Raw genomic sequence first — 27,703 nt, forward strand, 5'->3', positions numbered from 1 at the left:
TATTGTATCTCAGTGGGGAGACTTTCCTGCCATCAGAATACTCTGATCAGCGCTGTCGGCTATAGCCTGTGTCGCAGATCGAGTGGGAAAAATCCGACAAGCTGGTTGTACAAAAGTGGATTGGTAGATTAACTTCTGTACAACCAGCCTGCCCATGCATGGATTTAAATTTTGATTTATGTGTGGCTTTCCTAAGTGGTGCAATTTAGCAGTAGTGATGGGCCAAACACTCCCCTGTTCGGTTCGACTGTGAACTTCAAACCTAATGCAAGTGTATGGGACTCGAACTTGTAAATACAAAAGTGTCGATTTTGAAGACTTATATGCAAATTATTGGCCATTATTATTATTATTATTATTATTATTACTACGAGTTTATATAGCGCCAAAGGGTTTGCTCAGCGCTGTACAATAGGGGGGACAATACATGAAACAGTACAACAACAACAAACAACGTACGAGGGGTAAGAGGGCTCTACTCTTACGAGCTTACAATCTAGGAGGGAGGGGGTAAAGGTACAGTAGGAAGTGGCTGAGGGGGATGAAGTGGTGGGAGGAATGAGGGAGGATGGCCGTTAGGTGAGGGTGGGGTAGGCTTCCCTGAAGAGATGGGTTTTGAGGGAGCGCCTGAATGTGAATAGGGAAGGCGACAGTCTGATGGATTGGGGCAGTGAGTTCCAGAGGATGGGGGAGGACCTGGAGAAGTCCTGCAGTCGTGCATGGGAGGAGGAGACCAGGGAGCAGGATAGAAGGAGGTCCTGTGAGGAGCGAAGGGTACGGGTAGGGTGGTACTTGGTGATCAGGTTGGTGAGGTAGTCAGGGGCAGTGTTGTGAACGGCTTTGTAGGTCAGGGTTAGGAGTTTAAATTTGATGCGTTGGGCAATCGGGAGCCAGTGGAGGGAGAGGCAGAGGGGGGTGGCAGAGGTGGAGCGGGTGGTGAGGTGGATGAGTCTGGCAGCTGAGTTCAGGATGGTCTGGAGCGGGGAGAGCCTGCACTTGGGTAGGCCAGTGAGGAGGGAGTTGCAGTAGTCAAGGCGTGAGATGATGAGGGAGTGTACTAGAAATGGGTACTCAGGGCCATAAAATGGGTACTCAGTTACTGCCCTGAGGGAAATGAATCAGTGAAAAAAAATTTCAAAGAGTACTGTTTTCAAAGGGGTAGTCATTTTTCATTGCTTAAAGTAAAAAAGAAAATGAAAAATTTCTTTAAATATCATGCCTTGGGGGGTCCCCTTAAACTACCTTCAAAGTTGTACACCTGTATAATGTATAGAACCTGCAGCAGCAGGACTGACATTTTTTAAAAAGACAATGACAAAAAAAAGGCATGGAATCCCCCCCTAAATTCCTATCCCCCACTTCCTGCGGCCTACCAGGTCATGTGCCCCCGGCATTGGGGCCTCTTCCCCATAACCCTGGGTTATGGTTGTGGGGGAGGTGACTTGTCGGAATCTAGAAGCTTCCCCAGATCCCGCCCCCCCTTGTGCATGGGTATGGGGTACATACTTTACAAAAACGTGTAAAATGTGAACAAAAACACGGCAGTTTTTGTTAAGTCCTTTATTGATAAAAAAAAGAATGGCTCCAGCATTGTATCCAGCAATCACGGCACCCAGCTTTGTTACACCAACTCGCTAAAATAAAAAAAGCCCACCGACATGTCCGCACCCACCTAGCTCTCGCCACAATCTGACATTTGCCGATCAGATGTAAACACTTGGGCGGAGCTAGTGGTGATGTCACCACTAGCTCTGCCCAATTGTGCTGTGATTGGCCAAAGCATTGCACATTGCTTTGCCCAATCACAATGCACTGTATGAGCTAGGTGCATCCTGGGTCACCCTTACCATTTGTGTGTTCGGAGAACACACCAACGGCCGATGTTTGAGTCGAAATTACATTCAATTCGAACATCAAGGCCATTACAATTTAGCAGCAACATCCCATATTCATTCATCACAATTTTCCGATTGAATCAGAACCTGCAAAAGCTGGTATGTACAGCAAGCTTATGGGCTAGTTCACACCACAATTTCTTAATTCCAGATGCGTTTTCAATGCGTTTTTATTGCGCTTCAGTGTGTATTATCCTCCTTTTTATTTTGACATGTAAAAAATCTTTATCTTTAAGCAGAAGTACAAACAAAGCTCTTTTGGCTGTATTTGTCCTGTGGATCACAGGAGTGCAGCTCGTTCTGCACTCCTCTGACCCATTTTCAGCTTTTGACTGACGTCACTGAGGTGGTTCAGACTGGGGAAAAGTCCTGACTATAAAGTCCAGAGCCACCCTAGAGTCTGGAGCTGTACCTAGCTCAGCCTCTCAGTGAGCCGCGGAGAGCCTGAGCCAGCCGCTCCCTCCTCCTCCACATCCCAGTTCTCTAGTGAGCGCAGGGAGGGCAGAGCAGAGAGTGGTGACTGACAGTCACTGTTCTCTGCTCCAAGCAGCTGTGATAACTCAGCGATACGCGGTCATGTGATCGCTGCGTTCTCACACTTAGAGCCGGCGGGGGAAAGATACAGCATTGGATCGATGCTGCATCACCTAGGTGTGTATAATTTGAGAAAAAAAAAGGAAATCCATACTTCTCTCAATGTGGTTGTAAAGGCTGAAGGTTTTATTACATTTATGCACTAAGGTAAAAAAATGTTCTTTCTGCAACTCCCCCCACAGCCCCCCATTTACCTGAGCCCGATCTTGATCCAGCGTTGTGCACAAGAGCAGCAGCTCTTTCTGCTCTCTCCGCTTTCTCCTCATTGGCTCACACACATCAGTGGGAGCCATTGGCTCCTGCTGCTGTCAGTCAGAGCCAGTGATGGGGGGGGCAAGCCATGCTCTGTGTGTCTTATGGACACGCAGAACTGTTCTCGAAAGTGAGCATGCACGAGCACCCCCCATAGCTGGCGGCTTAATATGGGGGCACACGGCATGGGAGGGGAAGGGGGAAGAGACAGGAGAAGAGGAGGTTTGGGCGGGGCTGCTCTCTACAAAACCACTGCACAGAGCAGGTAAGTATGACATGTTTGTTATTTTTCATAAATGCCTTTACAATAAATTTAATTCAAGACAATGCACATCCTGGTGTGTTCTCATGGGTTTACATGCGTTCCAGTGTGTTTACAAGTGTTTTGCCAGATTCCAGATGCATTCCAAATGAAGAAAATGCAGCAGGTTCTACTTTTGTTGTCTGCATTGGAACTGATCACACTGGTGTGAACTTGGGCTATTAGAATATATGGGAAACACTGTGCATGTGTTTTTGATTTTAAAAATGCACTGGAAAGCAACTGGTGTGAACCAGAAATTCTACAGCCAGTGATGTCTCCATTCAAAGTATTTTAAGGACAGAGCAACTGGGGATCAACACTCCCCAGTGCCATGGATGGGAGCACCGAGCTGTTCTGGTCAGGGGAGAAATAAAGATGAAAGTACTGTCATAGGGAACATCATAGGGTCTCTTTACAGAAAAATTGCTGTGCCCTCATGAATAATCCCCATGTTGTGTCTATTATGTATATTTCCTATTCTTGTCAGCACCGTCTAGTAGCCATAATGCTGTACAGTAATACCTCGGTTTAAGAACGCCTCAGTTAAATTAATTTTCGGTTTATAAATGAAAATCCACTGAAAATAATGCCTCGGTTTACACATTTTGTAAGAATTTTTTTCGCAATACGAAGTGTATGTCAGTGCTGATTTTTAAAAGCAATTGCTGGCACTTTTTTTTTTCTTCACTATAGCCCACAGAATTAGCTGTCACTTTCCCCAAAGTTAATGGAAATGTTGTTTCTTTTAAGAAACTAAAAAGAAACATTGTTTGCCCCCTTTCCTGACCTGCCAGGCTGCATGCTCTGAAAAGGGTCTGGTATGGATTTTGGAGAGGACCCCCACACCATTTTGTTTTAAATTTTGGCGTGGGAGTTCCCCTCAAAATCCATACCAGACACGAAGGGCTTGGTATGGATGGGAAGGGGGACCCCACGCAGTTTTTTAAATTATTTTTTTAATTGCCGGCAATTCTTTTACATTCAACTGTCATTGGGAACCCCGCTGACAGCTGAAATATTAACACATGGTTGTCACTACTAAAATGCTGCATGACTTGTCAAAATAACTCATGCAGTATTTATTAGTGTTTACTTTTTTCTGATCTTCGGAACAGATTAATTGGTTTTCAATGCATTCCTATGGGAAATGGTATTTTGGTTTAAGAATTTTTCGCTATAAGAAAAGTCCTGCAGAACGAATTAAATTCTTAAACTGAGGTATTACTGTATTTTCCTGATTGAAGTATTTCAGGAAAATACCAGATTATGATCACTAGATGGAGCTGACGATCATAGGAAATAAACATAATAGACTCAATATGGTGGTTATTCATGATGGCTGTGTAAATGTCTGAGGCTTTTGCAAAGAAAACATTTTATAAATAGACCCCCATAGCTCTTTAAGAGGTAAAGGAAGTACCTGCATTCCTATACTTACACATTACACAGCATGTATGCAGTAACATGAAAAGTTCTATCCACTAGCTCAGTTTTAAGAGTGGAATTTAGGACATTATCTGTGAAATGAAAGCAAAGACCCTAGGGATAACTTCCACAGAGCCTGCACTCATCCAGGCAAATGTACAAGATTCATTTAAAAGAATTAAATGAACTGGACAAATACATAGATGTCATTATGGATCAGCTGAAAGGTTTCACTGTTTTCAGTAGTTACAGTGGAATTGTATACAGCAGTTAGCAGTTTCTTGAAATGCACATTAGGTAAAGTAAAATTATAAAAAGAATGATTCAATTAGGCCGGCATATATTGAGTGAAAATATTACTTTATCTTCTGGGTGGCAACTAATGCTGAAAAGGTCAGCAGAACCACAGATTTCGTTGTAGTCCTCCATTAATTCAGGCCAATGAAAATAGCAATGTTTCTGTCTAATAGACACAACTATATGATGATAAATGCCTCTACTAGGCCGGAATGTTGATATTTTATGATGGACTGAATAAAATGAGACCCGAAGGTGACGTTTGTAGTGCTGCTGAAGATTCTAGCAAGCCTTGGTTTTTATACATGATCCATGCTTTAAAGGGGTTGTTTAGTGTTTTATATACTTTATCTCTATTAAGTTCAGTATAAAAAATACTAGCTTTAATTCCAATATATTATTTTTCTCTGCAATAAATTTATTATACCAACGGTATAAATATAAATATAGCCAGTAAATTTGACTAGAACAGCAATGGGCAAACTACGGCCCGGCGGACCTTTTAATCCGGCCCGCAGCCAGGGCAGGCAAACATTGGCTGTCAGAATGTGTGTAGGCGGGGCAGTGTGATGAACGTGAGGGGAGCTAGGCTCCTCTCACAGTCCGCCCTGAAGACCGGAACGGCGCGGGAACACGGCGAGTGGAACGCGCGGAGCAAAGGTAAGTGAATTGACACGGGGGGACTTGGCTTACTAGTACTAGGCTTACTAGGGGGAATAGTACTGTGGGGGATGAAATACTATATGAGGGATGAATTAATATGGGGGATGAATTAATATGGGGAATGAATTACTATAGGGGGGATGAATTACTATATGGGGGGTGAATTACTATGGGGGATGAATTACTATATGAGGGATGAATTAATATGGGGGATGAATTAATATGGGGAATTAATTACTATGGGGGATGAATTACTATATGGGGGATGAATTACTATGGGGGATGAATTACTATATGGGGGATGAATTACTATATGGGTAATGAATTACTATGGGTGATGAATTACTATATGGGGAATGAATTACTATATGGGGGATGAATTACTATGGGGGATGAATTACTATGCTTACTATGGGGGAATATTACTATACTTACTATGGATGACACATACACATCATTCATCTACTCTTGGTCCGGCCCCCGGGTCCAATATATGAACCCATTGCGGCCCTCAATTTAAAAAGTTTGCCCACCCCTGGACTAGAATCACCTATTCCTAGTTTGTAGACCTGGAGAATGTTACACATTACACCCTAAATACGGGTGTATTATGCTCCAAAGAGTGAACTTATCCTTTAATGCATTCCTTGCATTAGTTTTGGCTATACATACATTTTGATTCTAACCATGTTGTTGCATCTTACTGTGTGACTGAGAAAAGCTGCCTTAGCAAATATTTCCCCAAATAAGGCTGTCTTCTATTGAAGGGGATTGATGGATTTAAAACTTTTACTTTAGTTTTGGTTTTCCTTTAACTAGCTGCAGACTTTGGGCATGCTACACATGCCTCAAAAAAAGCTTCTTTGTACACAGGGCATGTGTAGCACATCCAGTCTCTTTGCCCTACTTCTGGGACCCCCCTTTCCAGTATTCCGTGATTGTGGGTTGTGAATAGTCATAGTTGGCATTACAGTATATTCTAGAGAAGAAGTTGGCGGCTCTAGCTGTCAGAAAAGCAACCTGACAGTGCTAATAAACAACACTGCTCCAGACTGTGGTTATACAAAGATGCAATGTAACATACTGTTATATTTGTATCTTTCTTTTCATTCATCTGCAGATCAAAGGGATGAACTTAGATCTGCAGATGATGCAAGTTAAAGCAGCCTGACAAGTTGTTTTTTTTTTTTTTTTCAATAAAATGGTCCTCTGCAGGGGCGGACTGACCATTTGGAAACTCGGGCACTGCCCGAGGGCCCGGGGTCAGTAGAGGGCCCCATGAGATGCCCCTGGTACCTTTTTCATAGGCTTTTTTGAGTTTGGGCAAGGACACAGGGGCCCCATGATCCCCTATTGCCCGGGGGCCCTATGAGTTGTCAGTCCACCCCTGGTCCTCTGTTTAACCCCTTACTAACCCTTAGATTACTCTAATCAGTCCTAGTTAACTCCTTAGACTCCTTTTCGCTATAGCTATTATTTTCCTGCTGATTTTTTTGTTTCTATTTTATCAACTATTCATATTTAAACTTTTTTCTTCTTGTTTTGTTCGTTAATAGTTTTACACATTTAACATATAATTTCACATTTCCCAAGAGTAAAATTTAAAAAAAAAAAACCCACTTTGTTTCATTTGTGAATACCTTTGCAATGTTTTAGTGTAATTTTAAACAGGAGAAATTACAGCATAAAATGTACACATTTAATGTGCAGGAACACTATTTATTTTTAAACTAACACTGCTAAAAAAAATAGAAAAAAATAATTTGCTTGGTTTTGTTGTGTTTTATTGTCCAGTGATTGTAAAAAAAAGTAATTGTTGCAAGACAATATCATGAAAAGAAAGCTTTTTTTTGTCCTTAAAAACAAACTATGTATTACCTTGTTATCTTTAGTAATGTTAAAGTTATTGCCAAATAAACAGGTCCATAGCTCTGGTAAAATTGCTCTGGTCCATAGGGGGTAAACAGGTGTGAGATATGAAGTGGTTAAGAAACAAAAATGTTACTTATACATATAAAATGGTTTACCAGCTAGAACAACAGTGTGCAGGGTTTTGTATTATTTGATGTTCTATTACTACACAAGGATACAGGCAATTTTCCTTCCACCTGAAACAGGTTTTTTGTAATAGGCAACTCATTTTTGGCTGTTCACTTCCTAGTCACCATACAAAGATGACTTGTTCTTGAAGGATTTGAAAACGTCTCTATTGAAATCTCTGTCTCATAGTTAAAGATAGAGCTGGGAGTTTTTTTCCTGCTCTTTAGTTTTGGACAAATCTATTGTTGTAAGCTGAATTTACTGAAGTGTCTGCAATGCCCCGCAGCAGACAATCATCACCTTTTTCACCTACTGTATATAGGTAAAATAACAGTCTGAGAAAAGAAGATGAAATTTCATTGGTTACTATAAGGCAGGACAGGTATTCTTCAATTATCTATATGGACCTTTTAGTCAGATGTGCACAATATACACAAGCTCGTTGAAGAGAATTGAATGTAAAGGCTCCATGGTGCTACAGAAAGCCGGGGAGTGTAGCGAGAGACCGTTCTGCATCTGATTTTTTAGTATAATAGATGAGGCAGGGGATCCATACAGTTTTTATTAATAAAAATGTACATCTGTGCTTTCTCTCTTCTCTCTCATTGATGGAAAAGTTTTCACTGAAGATTCCAGCACTCTGTGTTTGGAGTATTATTGTATGCTGTCATCCTTTACTGATATCACTTATGGGACTTCTTTATTTTGGACACTTGTTTTTTTGTAATTTTTTGAATATTTTCATGAAATAATTTACTGGAATGGCAGTGATATTTGCGTATTGTATATATTCATTTTGTTGAATTTATTTTCATGGCCCTTTTTGGTTTTATAGATACTTGTGCATCACATATATTTGCTTAGTTATAGGTTTGCACTTTTTCTGTTTAATTTTCTTTGGGTTGGTATCATATTCCTTAGTGCTTGAAATATAAAAGATGCGGCGCTATATCACAGATATTATTATGCAAAACGTCCAAGATATCAATATACAGTGATTATGAATCAGGTGAGTAATGTGATCACAGACATTATGTCACAAGCAGAGTAACATGCAGTGCAAAATAAACAGTCTTAGTGACAATCCCTCTCCTTCAAAGTGCTTCTTCCATGCGGTGATAGTGAGAAGGGTAAGGCTGAGCACTCACCAGATGCACATTGTAACTGCGCATTTAGAGATAAATCTCTCTACTGGATCCACTGGTGGCTCCTAAAGATCAGGTCAGGCCAGGTATTCCTCCCCCCGCTGGATGTTGCTGACAATCTACGGTCTCCCTTTTGGGTGGCTCTAAGGGTGATAAGTGACTCACCAAGGGCCACAAGGAAAGGAGACCAATAGCGTGATACCTTTTTGAGGAATGAATTTTATTTCAATACAGTATAGCATAGATAAAGGAATCAAAAAAATGCCAGTGACCATGAGGTGAATTAGAGGATGGCCGCCGGGACCTCCATGGTGCCGGCGGCAGAAAGATAGTGACGCTGTAGCTCCGTTGACGCGTTTCGTACTAATCGAACATCATCAAAGGGGATAAGCTTCCTTATTCCTTAGTGCTGGCTGCTTTTCTCTTTTCTTTATTTGCACCTAAGTGCGGAGTTCCCCCCTTTCCAAATGATGACTGGCAGCATCCTGGGTAGGGTATGTGAAAGCTGCTTGTTATATTTAAATATCTTTTGAATTTGCTTAATTAGACTGCCTGCATAAAGTGCAAATACAGGTTTGCTGCCCTTCACACTGAAAAAAGAAATAAAAAAAAAAAAGTTTGGCTAGTTTACCTTAATATCCTGTTTTCTTGGCCTTCAATCACCTTTTGTGGTAGGAATGGGTTTTAGTAATGCTTCATAGCCTTCTATGTCATCTTTATAGTGCATTGCTTTGGTTTGTGGTTGACAGTATCATTTTTGTTTTTATATTGATGAAATACATATGACCTTCTGTCTCATTAATCTGTTTGATACTGAATTATGGTTTTCTCTTTACCATTGTAGCATTTATGCACTCTACTGTATTGATGACAATGGATGTGCGCGCTTTATGGTACAAATGCAGCTATTTGTTCTTGTGTTACTGCAGATTTTAAGATGACTAAACAATGATTTCTGGCAACCAAATATGAAATAGTTTAAACATTGTTTTTTTATTATTTTTACTTGATTCTAAAGTAGCACAGACAACTCTTTGATGTGGTAATCGTTTTGTGTAGGTTTAAATTCTGGCTCATTCACAGGCAGCAACTACATTATGTACTTTATACGTTCACTAAAATAGGACCTTTCAATAACTTTACATCTCTGGATATACATTCCTGGCATGCCAATATATAATATACAGTAAAGTCATAATTTTGTAAAAAAAGGTCAATCTTTTATCATTACAAAGTAATCCTTGAGCTTCAGTCCATTGGCTTTGCCTAGGCTGAGATGATGTTATCAGTCTGCTGCAGGCAAGAGGAAGCATTTCCTCAGTTTCCTCACCCCAAGTGATTAGACTAAAACATTGTAATTTTATGGTAAGTCACAAGGTTAGAGGGGGAAGCACTCATAAAAGTCAGACATTTGTGAGTCTAGCCAAAAATTGCACAGGTTTACATGATTGTGTCATTTTGTATACTGTACTGGTCTTGACATATTGCATAGGATGCTCCAGCGACCAGCAGAGCAGCCATCAGAAATTATGAAATTATGGGGCCCCTTACACAGCTTTGGGCCTGATTCCCCCTGGGCCTGACCACCAATATTCCCCAGGATCTGCCCACTGGCGTTTACACCGAAATGCACACTGGCCATTACACTGAGTCATTCAGTGCAGCCACTTTTATTTTAACTGCTTGCCTGCCACCATATAGCAGAAGTGCTGCTACAGGTTGGCAGGGCTGCGTAAAATCATATATATATATATATATATATATATATATACAGTTGCAAGAAAAAGTATGTGAACCCCTTGGGATTTTGTGGAGTTTTGCATGAATTGGGCATAAAATGTGCTCTGAACGTCATCTAAGTCACAACAATAGAAGAACACAGTCTGCTGAACATAATACTACACAAACATTAGATGTTGCCATGGTTTAATTGCACATAACATGTAAACATTCACAGTGCAGGGAGGAAAAAGTATGTGAACCTTTGATTTAATAACTGATTGACCCTCCTTTGGCAGGAATAACCTCAACCAAACGTTTCCTGTAGTTGCAGATCAGACCTGCACAACGATCTGGAGTAATTTTGGACCACTCCTCTTCACAAAATTGTTTCAGTGTAGAAATATTCTTGGGATGTCTGGTGTGAATCGCTCTCTTAAGGTCATGCCACAGCATTTCAATCGGGTTGAGGTCAGGACTCTGACTGGGCCACTCCAGAAGGCGTATTCTGTGCTGTGGCAGCCATTGTTTTGAAGAATTACTTGTATGCTTTGGGTCATTGTCCTGTTGCATCACCCATCCTCTGCGGAGCTTCAGTTGGCGGACAGATGGTCGTACGTTTTCCTGCAAAATGTCTTGATAAACTCTGGAATTCATTTTCCCATCAATGACAACAATCCGTCCAGGCCCTGAGGCAGCAAAGCAGCCCCAAACCATGATGCTCCCTCCGCCATGTTTTACAGTGTGGATGAGGTTTTGATGTTGGTGTGCTGTGCCTTTTTTTCTCCTCACATAGTGTTGTGTGTTCTTCCCAAACAACTCAATCTTGGTTTCATCTGTCCACAGTATATTTTGCCAGTAGTGCTGTGGAACATCCAGGTGCTCTTTTGCAAACTTCAAATGTGCTACAATATTCTTTTTGGACAGCAATGGCTTCCTCCGTGGTGTCCTCCCATGTACTCCATTCTTGTTTAATGTTTTCCTTATTGTAGATGTGTCAACAAAAATGTTAGCATGTGCCAGAGATTTCTGTAGGTCTTTAGCTGACACTCTGGTATTCTTCTTTACCTCATGCAGCATTCTGCGCTGTGCTCTTGCAGTCATTTTTATAGGACGACCATGCCTAGGGAGAGTAGCAACAGTGCTAAACTTTCTCCATTTGTAGACAGTCTGTCTTACCGTGGACACACGAACATCAAGGCTTTTGGAGATACTTTTGTAACCCTTTCCAGCTTCATGCAAGTCAACAATTCTTGATCATAGGTCTTCTGAGAGCTCTTTTCTGCGAGGCATGGTTCACATCAGAGAGTGCTTCTTGAAACCAGTAAACCCAAAACAGGTGTGTGTTTTTTAAGGGCAGGACAGCTGTCAGCAACACATCCAATATCATCACACTGATTGGAGTCAAGGTTGGCTCACTCCTGGCTCCAATTAGCTCTGGGAGAAGTCATTAAGCTAGGGACTCACATACTTTTTCCTCTCTGCACTGTGAAAGTTTACATGTTATGTGCAATTAAACCATGGGAACATCTAATGTTTGTGTAGTATTATGTTCAGCAGACTGTGTTCTTCTATTGTTGTGACTTAGATGACGTTCAGAGCACATTTTATGCCCAATTCATGCAAAACTCCACGTAATCCCAAGGGGTTCACATACTTTTTCTTGCAACTGTAGATCCTCCCTCACTCCAAAGACATGCTGGTAGGTTAATTGGCTCCTGTCTAAATTGTCCCTAGTATGTGTATGTATGAATGTGAGTTAGGGACCTTAGATTGTACACCCCTTGAGGGTTAGGGACTGATGTGAATGTACAATATATATGTAAAGCGCTGCGTAAATTGACAGCGCTATATAAGTACCTGAAATAAATATTTATATATATATAAATGTGAGTGTGTGATTTGCGTTTCCAGGTAGGGGGCGGCTAGGGATGTCAATCGCCAGGTCCCGGCCGGCGATTCCCAGCTGGCACTCGGAGATCATTGGGTAAAGCTGACAGGGGAGAGACCTGTGTGTAAACAACACAGGTCTCTCTCCTGTCAGCAAGGGCACGCTGCTTTGAAATACAATGCAGCATGTCTCCGTAGTAAAACACACAGCACATAATGTAAAACACACACAGCAGACAGTTATCCCTGTGATCACCCCATATGTTATCCCCTTTCTGTCCAGTGTCATTAGTACACTTTTTATTAGCACTGATCACTGTATTAGTGTCACTGGGGTGTCAGTGGAAGTTAGTTTCCACCCAGTGTCAGAATGCCTGCTATAAGTCGCTGATCGCTGCCATTACTACTATAAATAAAAAAGTACAGTATATATACCGGCATTTGCAGACAGTGTAACTTGCATGTAAACCAATTAATTTCACACATATTGGGATTTTTTTTGTTAGCAAAGACATGCAAAAAATAAAAAACACAGAGGTGATCAAATACCACTGAAAGAAAACTCTATTTGTGGGAAAAAAAGGACTTAAACTTAATTTATGTACAGTGTTGCATGACCGCGCAATTGGCAGTTAAACTAACGCAGCGCCGTATCACAAAAAATGGCCTGGTCAGGAAAAGGGGTAAATCCTCTGGAGGGTAAGTGGTTAACACTCTTACAACTTAATATATGAAAATGAAAAAGTGTATCCCTAGTCATCATTTCTTTCAACATTTAACAGTAGGCAATTATATTTTGGCCACAAAATGTGAAGCCTACCAGAATGACAAGGTAGACTCTTTTGAATAGGACACTACACTAACACTAACTGCACTACCTTTTCAAAGAGACAGCCCAATCCAGCAAAGAGACAGCCCCATATATTCAGCAAAGATAAAGCCCCATATATTCAGCAACAAGATGGCCCAGTCCAGCAAAGAGACATCCCCATATATTCAGCAAAGAGACCTACCAATCCGCAACAAACCTTTCCCATATATTCAACAAACAGACATCCCCATGTATTCAGCAATGAGAGAGCAATCCAGCAAAGAGACATCCTGATCCAGCAAAGGGACATCCCCATACATTCAACAAAGAGACAGTCCAATCCAGAAAAGAGACAACACAATACAGCAGAGCTATCCCCATATAATCAACAAAGAGACATCCTAATCCAGCAATAAGATACCCCCATATATTCAGCAAGTGACTGTCCAATCCAGCAAAGAGGCAACCCCATATATTCAGCAAAGAGGCATCCCCATATAGCAAAGAGACAGCCAAATCCAGCAAAGAAACATTCCCATATATCCAGCAAAGAAACATCCCCGTATATTCAGCAAATAGACAGCCCCATATATTCAGCAAACAGGCAACCCAATCCAGCAAAAAGACATCCCAATCTACCAAAAATAAATCCCCATATTTCCAGCAAAGAGACAACCCCATATATTCAGCAAAGGGACATCCCAATCCAGCAAAGAGACAACCCCATATATTCAGCAGAGAGACAGCCCAATCCTGCAAAGAGATATCCCTATATATTCAGCAAAGAGACATACTTGTATATTCAGCAAAGAGACAGCCTAATTTTGTAAAAAAAATCCCAATCCAGCAAAGAGACACCCCCTTATATTCAGCAGTGAGACAACTCAATCCAGCAAAGAAACATCCCAATCGAGAAAAGAGACATCCCCATATGTTCAACAAAGAGACGGCCCTATCCAGCAGAGATATCCTCATATATTCTGCAAAAAGACATCCCGATCCAGCAAAGAGACATTCCCATATACTCAACAGACAGACAGCCCAGTCCAGCTAAAAAACATCCCCATATATTCAGCAAAGAGATGGCCCAATCCTGTAAAGAGACATCCCAATCCAGCAAAGAGACATCCCCATGTATTCAGCAATGAGACAGCTCAATCCAGCAAAGACAAATCTCAATTCAGCAGAGATATCCCATATGTTCAACAAAGAGATGGTCCAGTCCAGCAGAGATATTCTCATATACTCTGGAAAGAGACATCCCAATCCAGCAAAGGGACATCCCCATATATTCAACAAAGAGACAACCCAATCCAGCAAAGAGACTTCCCTGTATATTCAGTAAATGGAGAGTCCAATCTAGCCGAGATATCGCAATATATTCAGCAAAGAGACATCCCAATCCAGCAATGACATCCCCATATAGGAGACAGATTCAGGAGACAGATCCAGTCTTCAAAGGAGTCGCATCCGTACATAAAGATGTTGCGCTGCTCCTACTTTTAAGGTAATATGTGAGTTGTTTAGATGCTGGTCAGTGCTGCGACACACCTCCCCCACTCATAAATAATTCAAATGTGCATAAAGTGCTCCTAGTGTGACGATGCGACATAGCTCCTATCTCCCACTACAATAGTGACAATGCTGTACACTCAAAACATGTAACATACATATGAGGTAATAATAATTTCAATACAGTATTGCTTATTTGGATTGACTTATTATTCCATAACATGTTTTTAGTGTACAGCACTGTCACTATTTTAGGGGGAGGTGCATTATAGTTTCAACCCAGTATTTTTGAGCATACAGTGATTGTCACATCTTATAGGGGGGAGGTTTTTAGCACCTGCCCAGCACATCTATTTTTGCAACACAGGTATTTCCTTTGTTTATGTCACTCTCTATTTAAATAAAGGGGGAAGGTGTTTTGTAGCATGGACTGGTCTCTCTTATGGGAGATAGGAGCTATGTCGCATCTTCACACTAGGAGCACTTTATGCACATCTGAATTATTTATGAGTGGGGGAGGTGTGTCACAGCACTCACCAGCATTTAAACAACTCACATATCACCTTACAAGTAGGAGCAGCGCAACATCTTTATTTCATTTCATTAAATACAGTAAAAAGTGTGGCCAGTGGAAGTGCTCACAGAAGTTTTCTAACTTGTAGTGACCTGGTCAGTCCTTACAGGCCTGGTTATCTTTTCAAGTTACATGAGACCCAGACCAATCTTTACCTTTTCTCACTGAAAAAGAAAGTGTCTTGCCAGTTTTCCCCATGAATGCTGGCAGTTGCTCTAGGTGTCTGTGCCTAAATCCCTTGTGCTGATTAATTAGGGGGTCAGGTGATTGTGACATTTTACGACTTATTTAAAGTGTTACTAAACCCCGGACCCTGCATTCACTATATCTGGTCTCCCACAGTACACACAACATGGAAGTGCAATTATTTTAGTGAATATAAACTGCTAAACACCTTTTCTCATCAGTAGTTAAAGCAGTTTTGTGACTTATATCAGTGTCCACTTGAGCACTGGTTAAAGCTTGTAGGAGGAGTTTTCATTTTGCTCTAGGAGAATGCAGGACCCCTGACCTCTGTCTGGACAGCACTGATTGGCCCTGTGCTGATCACATGCAGTCTCCCAAGAAAAATAAAAAACTTTCTAGCGGTACACATCAAACTGAGCATGTGCAGAGTGTCCCTTAGGCTGTGTTCTATTAGGAGATGAAATGGGGAATGTAGAAGAAGGGAAGGATCAGAGAAGACAGGATCAAATGGCCTTTTTACAAAATGCAGAGGATTAACCCCTTAAGTTCCACAGTGAGTATAATAAGCATGCTTTACGGCATGTACAGACTGATTTTACTGTTGAGGGTTTAGTAACACTTTAAGAAGTACTTTTTTAAATAGTCATAAACTTATTAAGATACCTGGAGATAGCTGAAAGCAATACTGAGATCCTTAGATATTAACTACAAGCTCTTGTAAAACACATTATTACATTATAAAATATTATACATTATAAATTACATTATCACATAAAATATTATACATTATAAAATATTATACGTTATAAATTACATTATCACATAAAATATTATACATTATAAAATATTATACGTTATAAAATATAGTATCACATTATAAAATATACGTTATAAAATATAGTATCACATTATAAAATATTATACGTTATAAAATACAGTATCACATTATAAAATATACATTATAAAATAGAGTATCACAATATAACATATTATACGTTATAAAATACATTATCACATTATAAAATATTATGAATAGAAATATACGGGGGTGGGAGGGAATATGCAAACACTACAAGAAAGTGTTGGAGTTTAGCCCTTTCAGAAATGCCTGACATTTAGGAAGAGAAGGGTACATGAAAGCTGAGTCAAGACTGTGCAGATATCTCTTTATACCCATTGGCAACTTGTATTTATTTTTTTTTATTTTTTTATGTTTTTGTTAAAGGGCCAGTCATTTTATGTCATAGTACTAAGACCACAAACTGCAGCTATGTATTTGCTTTCGGTTAAAGTGTATGTATAGCCATTGTTTTAAATGTACATTTATTATTACAGGCACTTATATAACACTGTCAATTTTACATATATATTGTACTTTCATATCCCCAACTCACATTCATAAATATACATACTTTGTGGCCAAGTTAGACAGGAGGCAAGTAACCTAGGCGGTGCATGCTGTGGATGGGATTCAAACCAATGACCCCAGTGCTGCTAGGCAGAATTGCTAACCACTTCACCACTCTGCTGCCCATATATATATATATATATATATATACATACAGAGAGAGAGAGAGAGAGAGAGAGAGAGAGAGAGGAGGGGGGGGGAGAGAGAAAGGGTTAGTTTTGGCTGTCTGTGCCCTGCTGGGGTGATATCCCTTCACTTAGACTGGGTTCACACTGATGCGGTGTGGAATTCGCAGCATTCCGCATCACAATCGCACCCCTTTCATGCGAACCACTGTGGGTGTGTATGTTAACTTAACAACACCCCAAAATCAGTCCGCAAAACACAGTGCAATGTGCAGAATCAGATCCCATGGGTGTGAATACCAATGCAATCCGATTCTAGTGCAGACCAAAAAAAGGGTCCTGCACCTTTTTGGTTTGAACTATACAAAATTGCACCGCACACAATTCGCATGTGACTTGCACAGGAATGCAGTGCGGTTCCTGTGCAAATCACATGCAATATACCGCACATGTGTGAACCCAGGCTTACTATACTAGAAATGCAGCTGGAAAAGAGCGGAAATTCCCCAAAATGAGAAGAATAACCATCTTAGACAGCTGTCACTAGCTCATTGGCCCCCATTGGAAGATTTTCCTTTTCCTCGTGCTCTAATTTAGAATTTTTGGACAGTTAATGACAAATAGAGGGTGAATCTCCCCAGTGGGTACACACACATAGCAATAAAAAAGGATATAATCCTTCCCTGTTTCCCTTTCTATACGTGGTAAACATACCTTTACAATGCGGATATGTTTCGCCGTCTACCCTTCCAGTACATTGTGTGTGTGAACCCTGTATGGATAATGTTAGGGCTAATTAATCTCCATTATGAATGCAGGTGCAGTACATGCTACATGCCCATGCAGCTGGCAGGGTAGCCCCAAGATAATACCTGTACGGCACAAAACAATTATTCTGCAAACAAGTAGCTGTCAAGTTAAAAAAAGGTAGGTTCACAACAAGGTGTGCACTTTAACCCAGGCATACTGTCTGATAGAAATGCTTTGGGGTAGCCACATTTCTGGAGTTATTTGACAGAATTCAACTGTCTGCTTGCAGAAAAGCACATCTTACATGATTGACTTCACCTTGTTGTGTAGCCTCCACTCTTGATGTTGGGTAGTACACACCACTATAGTAAACCTGTGCTAAATGCACATTTATTCTGGTTCTTTGTACTGCACCTGCTTTCACAATAAAGATTAATGATCACTGAAGGGACCAACTTGTGCCAACGCAGAACAAATGGGGCACAAACCTTGACTGGCATAATGGAAATCTACCTTGATCACCAGGGCACGCTTACAGTGATTGTGTCACTAATTTACTTGATGCATGGCCCTTGTGCCTGCCAGGTGCAGAAGTTGGGATATATATTGGATTATAACAGTGGTTTCTTGCTAAGATTTTGTGCTGGTCTGATGGATATGGCTGCATTTGGAAGTGTTTTATTTTAGGTATTTTAAGTGTAATAAATTTTGATTTGCCTTACCAAAATCATTTATATAGTAGGCTACAGTTACACAAAACTGAAATTAAAGCCTTGAATGTTTTACTACCCTGATTCCTTTGTATCACAAATGTTTTTTGGATAATACAGTATATCTTGATTTTTTTGTAGCTGAATTAGACAGCATGGTCCTTGTTGGATAGATTTAATTAAAGTGGTTGCAAAGCTCATTCTATGCATGAAGGTAAAAAACCTTCTGTGTGCAGCAGTGCCCCCAGCCCCCTGAATACTTATCTGAGCTCCATCCTGATCCATTTATGTGCGCAACAGCCTCAGCTGTCCCGGGTCCCTGATTCCTCATTGGCTGAGACACCAAGCAGGAGCCATTTGGTCAACCACAGCCAGTCAGCCAATGAGGAGGGGGGGGGGGGCAAGTCATGACTCCCTATGTAAATGGACATGCGGAGCAGTGGCTTGGGAACACACCTGCTCGGTTGCCCCAATAGCAAGAGGGGGGACACGAGAAGAGGTGGATCCTGGCTGCACTGTGCAAAATCACTGCTCACAGCAGGTAAGTATAACGTGTTTGTTATGTTATGAAAAAAAATAAATGAATCTTTAGTATCGCTTTAAGGAGTAGTAAATATTCACTTTGCAAAAGGAACGTTATTGAATATAGTGAAACTGCAGTCCCTTCTACCATTTAATCATTCAAAATCCTTTTTTATTTACTTTACACATGATTGGGTATTAAAACTGAATATAGCTTCACTGTATCTACCTAATTTATTGAAACTTTACTTTGTTAAGTAAACATTTCTCTATTCATTTAATAAATCAACCAAACATGTCGGAAAACATCAGTGTTCACAGTGCATAGGTGCTGACACCTACACACGTTTAGATTTTGTACTTTTGTTGACATTTGCTTACCTGGAGAATGATATATTTCTGCCTATTGAACAAAATGTTTATGGCATAGTAGATTGGGTAGAGGTACATAAAAGAAAGATAGAATGATAGGTTCATAGATAGATAGATAGATAGATAGATAGATAGATAGATAGATAAACAGACTTACTTAAAGGCATTGTATATTTTCAAATGTTTTTGTTGTTTGAACTAGGTATTAGTGTAGTTACTATCCCTGCTTCATTTGTTTGCCTTGACGATGAGCTCACATGTTGTGGCTGCAGTTTGTAGTGTCATAGCTGTTCAATTCTACACATATTGATTAACCTAGCCTGTCCCTATTTGCCATTAGAACCAGCAACTTCTTGTTCTGGGTCACACAGCATCCAGTCAATGGCTCGCCATTTTTCTGCTTTGCATTATAAATGATGGAGCACTAATATGATGAAAACACATCTCTTCTGTTCATTGCTTTGGCTGCTTGTGGCTCATTTTAACCTTTAGCTAGTTTTTACATGCAGAACACTAAATTGAGAGACCCAGGGATTGTGAGATATGTAGTCTCTTTACAGGAAATGTAAAGAATCCAGTTCTTTCTTTTTCATAGCCATACTCCACATTGCATAGCAGTCTGGCACACCATGTTCTTCTTTGGTAAATAATGGTGAAGCACATTTAAAACTGCAATGAATTTGTATCTTTTCTTACATACAGCTGACAAATAACACAATCAGCACGTGACTATATATATATAAACAGCTAGGTATCATTGTTTTCATAATAATATGTAACTGTTGATATTAACATGCCTATTGTGTTATTTGTCAGCTGCATTGTTATAAAGAGTGAACACCAAGTGGTTCCTGAAGAAGCTCTTTCAGGTGAAATGCGTCAGCCCACCTTCACGTACATTTCTCATGTTGATAGTGCAGCTGATAATTTAGTAAAATCTTTTTATGATTTGTGCATTTTAATTGGATAAATACATGTTTTTAATTATGTTTTTCTCAGTTTTGAGTTATAATTGAGGTATATTTAGGCACGCCCCATGTCCCTGTGATCCACTTAAGATACAGGGACAATCTTTGCGTTCTTCTCAGCTGATATTATAGGGGATAATGCCATTGTTAACAGATCACAAGGTATCCCCATTTACCACATAATAGTGTAGGACAGTGTTGGGAAATTAGAGTGTAAGCTCTTGTGGTGCAGCCACTGATGTGAGTAGGTCAGTGTTCTCTGTATAGCACCATAAACTATGACTATGAGATAAATAAATCTGAAATAATAATAGTGTGATATGGTGGTGAGACATTAGAGTGTTAGCTTCTCTTGTTCAGAGTCTGGTGGGGCCAGTTGGATGTTCTCTGTACAATGATGCAGAATATGAGGGATATAATATCTTTGTCCTCAAATTTAAAAATGCAGGTCAGCCATATCACTGTAATCACATTAGGAGTGTAGTTACATATTTAGCTACTGATAAGAAAGAGTTTAATCACTAACCTAAGCATCATTTATCCAATAAAGTGTTCATGCAAAAAGGGGACAATCAATATTTATAGCATACTAAATACTTTTCTCTACCTATACTCTGTACTACACAATGTTCTCAGCCACTCCAAACTTCACTTTAACTGCATAAGAGCCACCACCTGGGGGTGGAGGAGCTGTTGTGTATACTGCTCGCTGCAGTGAAGCATCATGGCTTGCCTACGCAGTACCCACCTACCAGCAATAACTCCTGATGACTGAGAATTGTTTATATGGTGTGTGTGTGTGTGGTATATACAGTATATGTATACACTGTATCTATGTACACTGATCAAAAAAATTAAAGGAACGCTTTTTAATCAGTGTATAGCAGCAAGTCAATGAAACTCCTGGGATATTGATCTGGTCAGTTAAGTAGCAGAGGGGGTTGGTAATCAGTTTCAGCTACTTTGGTGTTAATGAAATTAACAACAGGTGCACTACATGGGCAACAGTGAGACGATCCACAAAACAGGAATGGTTTTATAGGTGGAGGTCACTGACTAAATAAGTGCATACATATGCCCTACGAAGACCCTTACCCCTCTGAAGGGGAATCAAAATTTGAAAGAAATTAATTGAATAAACTGAGTGAGTATAGTAATCATAAATATGTGTAAGAAACCATAATATGTGGTCAAAATAACCTAAAATTTAATGCATTATCTATGAGTCCTATTAAACCCTCACACCTCTGAAGAACAAAAAAACAATAACAAAAAGTCCATATAGACATAAAAAATAGTCGATAAGTATGAGAAGAAAATTCCACAATCGATGTTATTTTTGTAGACAATGCTGTAAATGCAAATAAACTTGCTTCTACTGGTCACCAGAGTGCATACCACCACCGAAGTAATGAATGGAGGCTTACCAGAAATGGAGACCCCTTAATTGCAGGGGGTCTCCACCAACTTTATAATGTAGAGCACTGGCAGGCTTCCCGTATCACGCCCCAAAGAGGGAACTTCCCGAACTCCAACTCGAATGTAAACTCAAAGTGTAGTGCCCGACAAGGTCATGAAAGAAAAAGCATGCCTTTCATATTACAATACGTATCAAAAACATCTTTATTTGCGCAAATAGGATCCTACTTACAAGCTGTAGAACAATTAAAAGCATTCACATGAACCATATCCAAGATAGCCAACACGGCAATAACATCAGAGGGAGGCTCTGTCCAGAGTTACTCTAGGAGAGCTGGACAGAGCCGTAGAAGGTCCTTAACCCATCAGCAGGACAGGTATCTGCTCCTTTGTGCAAAGAGGAACAGGATGAACATTGCCAGAGCCCTACAAAATAACCTCCAGCAGGCCACTGGTGTGAATGTCTCTGAGCAAGCAATCAGAAACAGACTTCATGAGGGTGGCCTGAGGGCCTAATGTTTTCTAGTGGGCCCTGTGCGCACTGTCTGGCACTATAGAGCTTGATTGGCCTTTGCCATTGAACACCAGAATTGGCAAGTCCGCCACTGGTGTCTTGTGCTTTTCACAGATGAGAGCAGGTTCACCCTGAGCACTTGACAGATTTAAAAGGTTCTGGTGAAGATGTGGAGAACGTTATGCTTCCTGTAACATCGTTCAGCATGACTGTTTTGGTGGTGGGTCAGTGATGGTCTGGGGAGGCATATGCATGGAGGGATACACAGACCTCTACAGGCTAGACAATGGCACCCTGACTGCCATTAGGTATCAGGATAAAATCCTTGGACCCATTGTAAGACCCTACGATAGTGCAGTGGGTCCTGGGTTCCTCCTGGTACACAACAATGCCCAGCCTCATGTGGCCAGAGTATGCAGGCAATTCCTGGAGGATGAAAGAATTGATACCATCAAAAACACCATCCCAACAGTGAAGTTTGGAGGTGGGAACATCATGGATCGGGGCTGTTTTTTAGTATAAGGTACTGGCAAACTTCATATCATTGAAGGAAAGATGAATGAAAAATGTATCAAAACATTCTTGATAAAAATGTGCTGCCATCTACCAGGATGATGAAGATGAAACGAGGGTGGACATTTCAGCAAGAAAATGATCCCAAACACAAAGCCAAGGAAACTCTCGATTGGTTTCAAAGAAAGAAAATAAAGCTGCTAGAATGGCCCAGCCAATCACTTGACTTGAATCCAATATAAAATCTATAGAAAGAACAAAATATCAGGTTCATAGAAGGGGCCCTTGGAACCTTCATGATTTTAAGACTGTTTGTGTGGAAGAATGGGCCAAAATAACACTTGAGCAATGCATGCGACTAGTTTCTCCATACAGGAGGTTTCTTGAAGCTGTCTTACCAACAAAGAATTTTGTACGAAGTATTTAATACATTTCAGTTAGAGTGTTCAATACTTTTTCCCTGTGTCATTCCATTTTATTACACATAACTTAATTTCTGAACTTAATTGTTTTGATTTCTTTGTATGTATGGATTGCATGGGTTGTTACCGACATGTGGCGAAACTGTTTTGTCAATAGCACCTTTGGAAATATATTTACTGAGAAGAATGGTGACATGTTCAATACTTATTTTACCCGCTGTGTATGAATATTATTTATATATATATATATATATATATATATATATATACACATATATATATACACACACACACACACACCCAAATATATATGCAGTTTGTCGAGCGAGCTTTTGTTTTACTGTTCTCCACATTACTCTGCAGTCTGACATAGTTGCTCTTCAGGGATCAGTATTGGCACAGAGCATTTAAATATGTATATGAATGTTGCCTTAACCTCCCCGAGAATGTAAATTCTGTCCAAATTATCTTTCATGGCTCAGTGAACATTGATAAAAATGCTGCACAAATGAACTAAGACCAGTCAGGCCATTTAGCACCTGCTTGCTGATCCCCTATTATAGTGAGACAGAATAATTTCAAGTTGTTATTCTATGTACTTATAAAGCACAGTTGTTTGAGCTGTGAATATATGCATTTGTCCCTTAAATAATTATATATTTTCTGCTTAACTTCTGTTAGACTTGCCAAATGAAAAATGGAATGATGCAGAGTAAATTGGCATTGTGTGCATTAGGCATTATTTCAAAGTTTAGTACAAAGAGCTTTGATGAATTGTAACCTCCAATCAGTATCAGATTTTAGTGATTAGGATAAGGAAAACCTGTTTCCAAAGGGTTGCTTTCCAATGGGTTGCTTTCCAATGGGTTGTTTCAGGTTGCATACCACTTACAGTATTTAATTATTTGTTATACTAATTAAAAACGTCTCTAAACCCAAATACAGACAATTTATATTTTGCAGCATACAACTTCTTAGATGTGTTGGCTGCATTTGTTTTTCTCCAGTTTGTTCCCATTATTTTCACCTGGTGTTCCTGAGAATAACATACTCCTGTACTTCTGTCGCTGTGACTACATTTACTCCTTCATTGTATCTATGTAGGGAGCCATGGCTGCCACCCCAGGCGAGATTGCATATGTGGCTGCCTTTGTTCATCACCATCACATGGTGGCTGATGGGAATAGATGTTTACATAGAAAGGTAATTTTTTTTGTCTTCAGTGCAGAGGACATGAAGTGACAAGGGCATTGCATTTCAGAACACATATTTTCCTTACGTGGAAACAATGTTGCTAAAAAAGTTTTAAATGGAATATATTTCATTTTTGTTCTTGTGTTTAGTTATGCTTCAAACAAAGATCAGTGTGCTCAGTTTTAGCACTCACCAACCACTTTATTAGGTACACGTGTTCAATTGTTTGGCAATACAAATTGCTAATCAGCCAATCACATGGCAGCAACCGAATGCATTTAGGCATCTAGATTACTTGATGAAGTTCAAAATGAGCATCAAAATGGGGAAGAAAGGAGATTTATGTGACTTTGACGGTGGCATGGTTGTTGGTGATGGGATGGTCTGAGTATTTAAAAAACTGCTGATCTAGTGGGATTTTCACGCACAACCATCTCTAGGGAAATCGAGACTCATCAGACCAGGCATCGTTTTTCCAGTATTCTATTGTCCAATTTTGGTGAGCCTGTGCAAATTGTAGCTTCCGTTTCCTGTTCTTAGCTGACAGGAGTGGCACGCGGTGTGGTCTTCTGCTGCTGTAGCCCATCTGTTTCAAGTTTTGACATGTTGTGTGTTCAGAGATGGCATTCTGTCTACCCTGGTTGTAACCAGTGGTAATTTGAGATACTGTTGCCTTTCTATCATCTCAAACCAGTCTGCCCATTCTCCCCTAACCTCTGATATGAACAAGGCATTTTCATCCATGCAACTGCTGCTCACTGGACGTTTTTTCTTTCTTGGACCTTTCTCTGTAAACCTTAGAGATGGTTGTGTGTAAAAATCCCAGTAAATCAGCAGTTTTTAAATACTCAGACCAGCCCGTCTGGCACCAACAACCATGCCACGTTCAAAGTCACTTGAATTCCCTTTCTTCCCCATTCTGATGCCCAGTTTGAACATCAGCAAGTAATCCTCACCACGTCTAGATGCCTAAATGCATTGAGTTGCTGCCATGTGATTGGCTGACTAGCAATTTGCATTACCAAGCAATTGAACAGGTGTATGTAATAAAGTGGCGTCTGAGTGTATGTACAAACAAGATCCTGGGCTTTTAATAACTTTTAACATTGGAATTTATATTTTTTTTTTCTTCATGCTCACAATGCAGTATATGCAAGTTGAACAAAATGCCTCTGTATGAAAACTTGAATTGAATTTTCCTGTTGTAGTGGTAGAACCGTTTCCCTTTCTATAGCACACACATTAGCAGATGTTTTTTTATTATTAGCATAAGTAACATTTTACTCTTGAATTAAGTTTTAGACTTCTTTATGATGGGAAGAAAAACCGATTAGCCAGATCCATGATATTATTCTTCATATGTGTGTAATTTAGCTTTGATATTGAATTTATTAATGCTCATTTATTATTCATTCATTGGTGAATAATTTAACGGGCTGTAAATGCTTTTTGAGCAGGCAGCTTTAGCAGGAGTTAGTTAAGAGAGGCAACATTATATGACATTATGTAGCAATGGCATTCTAGGAAGCCTTCCTTTATGACAGTCCTGGCAGCATGGTGCTCATAGTATAGTATATTCTCTGATACGGTTTATTAAGAAGCTTTTTTGTATCTTTCATCCTAGGTTATATGTTTATGCAAAGCAAAAAGAGCAAAAAAAGACATTTCATATGAATGTCAAGTGGTGTTGGTGTTTAATCCATCGTCCATAAGATGACGCAAACAGCAGACATAAATTGAAATAAAATACTTCACTTCAATGAACTGATGTTTTTCAAAATGTGCCCATAGTGGTCAATTGTCAGTCCTGTAAAGAGGGTCTTAGCGCCCCCTCCCCGAAGAAAGGACCTGATTGCTAATGTTATTACACAGCTGACACTGATCTTTTATCATGGGTCATCAACAGGGGCGGACTGACAACTCATGGGGCCCCCGGGCAATAGGGGATCATGGGGCCGCTGTGTCCTTGCCCAAACTCAAAAAAGCCTATGAAAAAGGTACCAGGGGCATCTCATGGGGCCCCCTACTGACCCCGGGCCCTCGGGCAGTGCCCGAGTTTCCAAATGGTCAGTCCGCCCCTGGTCATCAATCATAACTATTGTACTCAGCATTAGATATAACCATGTCAACTTTCTCTGTTTTCATGTATTACATTTAAATTAAAAGTTAGCCTACTCTTTTTTATTAATGTAAATTGGATTTAACATTTTGTTAGTCAAGTTTACATCAGATTGTAAAAGGTAGGTCAGCTAAAGGTGCTTAATTGTTTATCCTTTAATGCATATGACCAATTACATTAAATTCTGGTTAAGATTAATGATAAAATTAGCGGATGTGAACATATTCTAATTTAAAAATGTTTTGTGGTGTTCCATGATACCCATTATTACCTTTAATATACACATTTCTTTCTCTATGATATGCAAATGAAGATTATTTTTAGTACACCCTGTCAACTCTGCTCTGGTAGTTATTATGTTAAATAAATTACTATAAGGTTTGGCACTAGCAGGGGAACATTAATTAAATCTATAAATTAGGCAGTACATAGAAATTAACTAATACATTTTCAACTAATGTTTTTGGTTTTACAGCATTCAGCAAAATATATATATTTTAATTAAACCCCATGGTTGACATTTAACATAATGTACTATTTGCCTTTCAGATGGAAAAACACAGCTATTGAATAAAACTTTATTTTATAGAGGCATGCTCCAATTTAATATTTATGGCTATGGGCATTTCCATATTTACCATAAGGCTCTCTTTTGCATTAGTATTTAAAGCAGTAGAGCAAAAGAGACAGCAATAAAGCTGACCATAGATCAGGGGTGGGCAAACTTTTTGACTTGAGGGCCGCAATGGGTTCATATATTGGACCTGGGGGCCGGACCAAGAGTAGATGAATGATGTGTATGTGTCATCCATAGTAAGTATAGTAATATTCCCCCATAGTAAGCATAGTAATTAATCCCCCATATAGTAATTCATCCCCCATAGTAATTCATCCCCCATATAGTAATTCATCCCCCATATAGTAATTCATCCCCCATAGTAATTCATCCCCCATATAGTAATTCATCCCCCATATAGTAATTCATCCCCCATAGTAATTCATCCCCCATATAGTAATTCATCCCCCATAGTAATTCATCCCCCATATAGTAATTCATCCCCCATATAGTAATTCATCCCCCCTATAGTAATTCATCCCCCCTATAGTAATTCATCCCCCATATAGTAATTCATCCCCCATAGTAATTCATCCCCCATAGTAATTCATCCCCCATATAGTAATTCATCCCCCATAGTAATTCATCCCCCATAGTAATTCATCCCCCATAGTAATTCATCCCCCATATAGTAATTCATCCCCCATATAGTAATTCATCCCCCCTATAGTAATTCATCCCCCATATAGTAATTCATCCCCCATAGTAATTCATCCCCCATAGTAATTCATCCCCCATATAGTA

At 39.9% G+C, this 27,703-nt stretch overlaps 1 protein-coding gene across 2 annotated transcripts in view; it reads left to right on the forward strand.

Moving 5' to 3' along the window:
* TMEFF1 (transmembrane protein with EGF like and two follistatin like domains 1) overlaps positions 1-27,703 on the forward strand; it is a 295,872-nt gene that overhangs the window by 46,603 nt on the left and 221,566 nt on the right. The gene's annotated exons all lie outside the window — the stretch shown is intronic.

This window comes from Staurois parvus, unplaced genomic scaffold, assembly GCF_062004578.1.
Source record: "Staurois parvus isolate SC_StPar_1 unplaced genomic scaffold, SC_StPar_1.0 ptg000468l, whole genome shotgun sequence".
Classification (NCBI taxonomy): Eukaryota; Metazoa; Chordata; class Amphibia; order Anura; family Ranidae; genus Staurois; species Staurois parvus.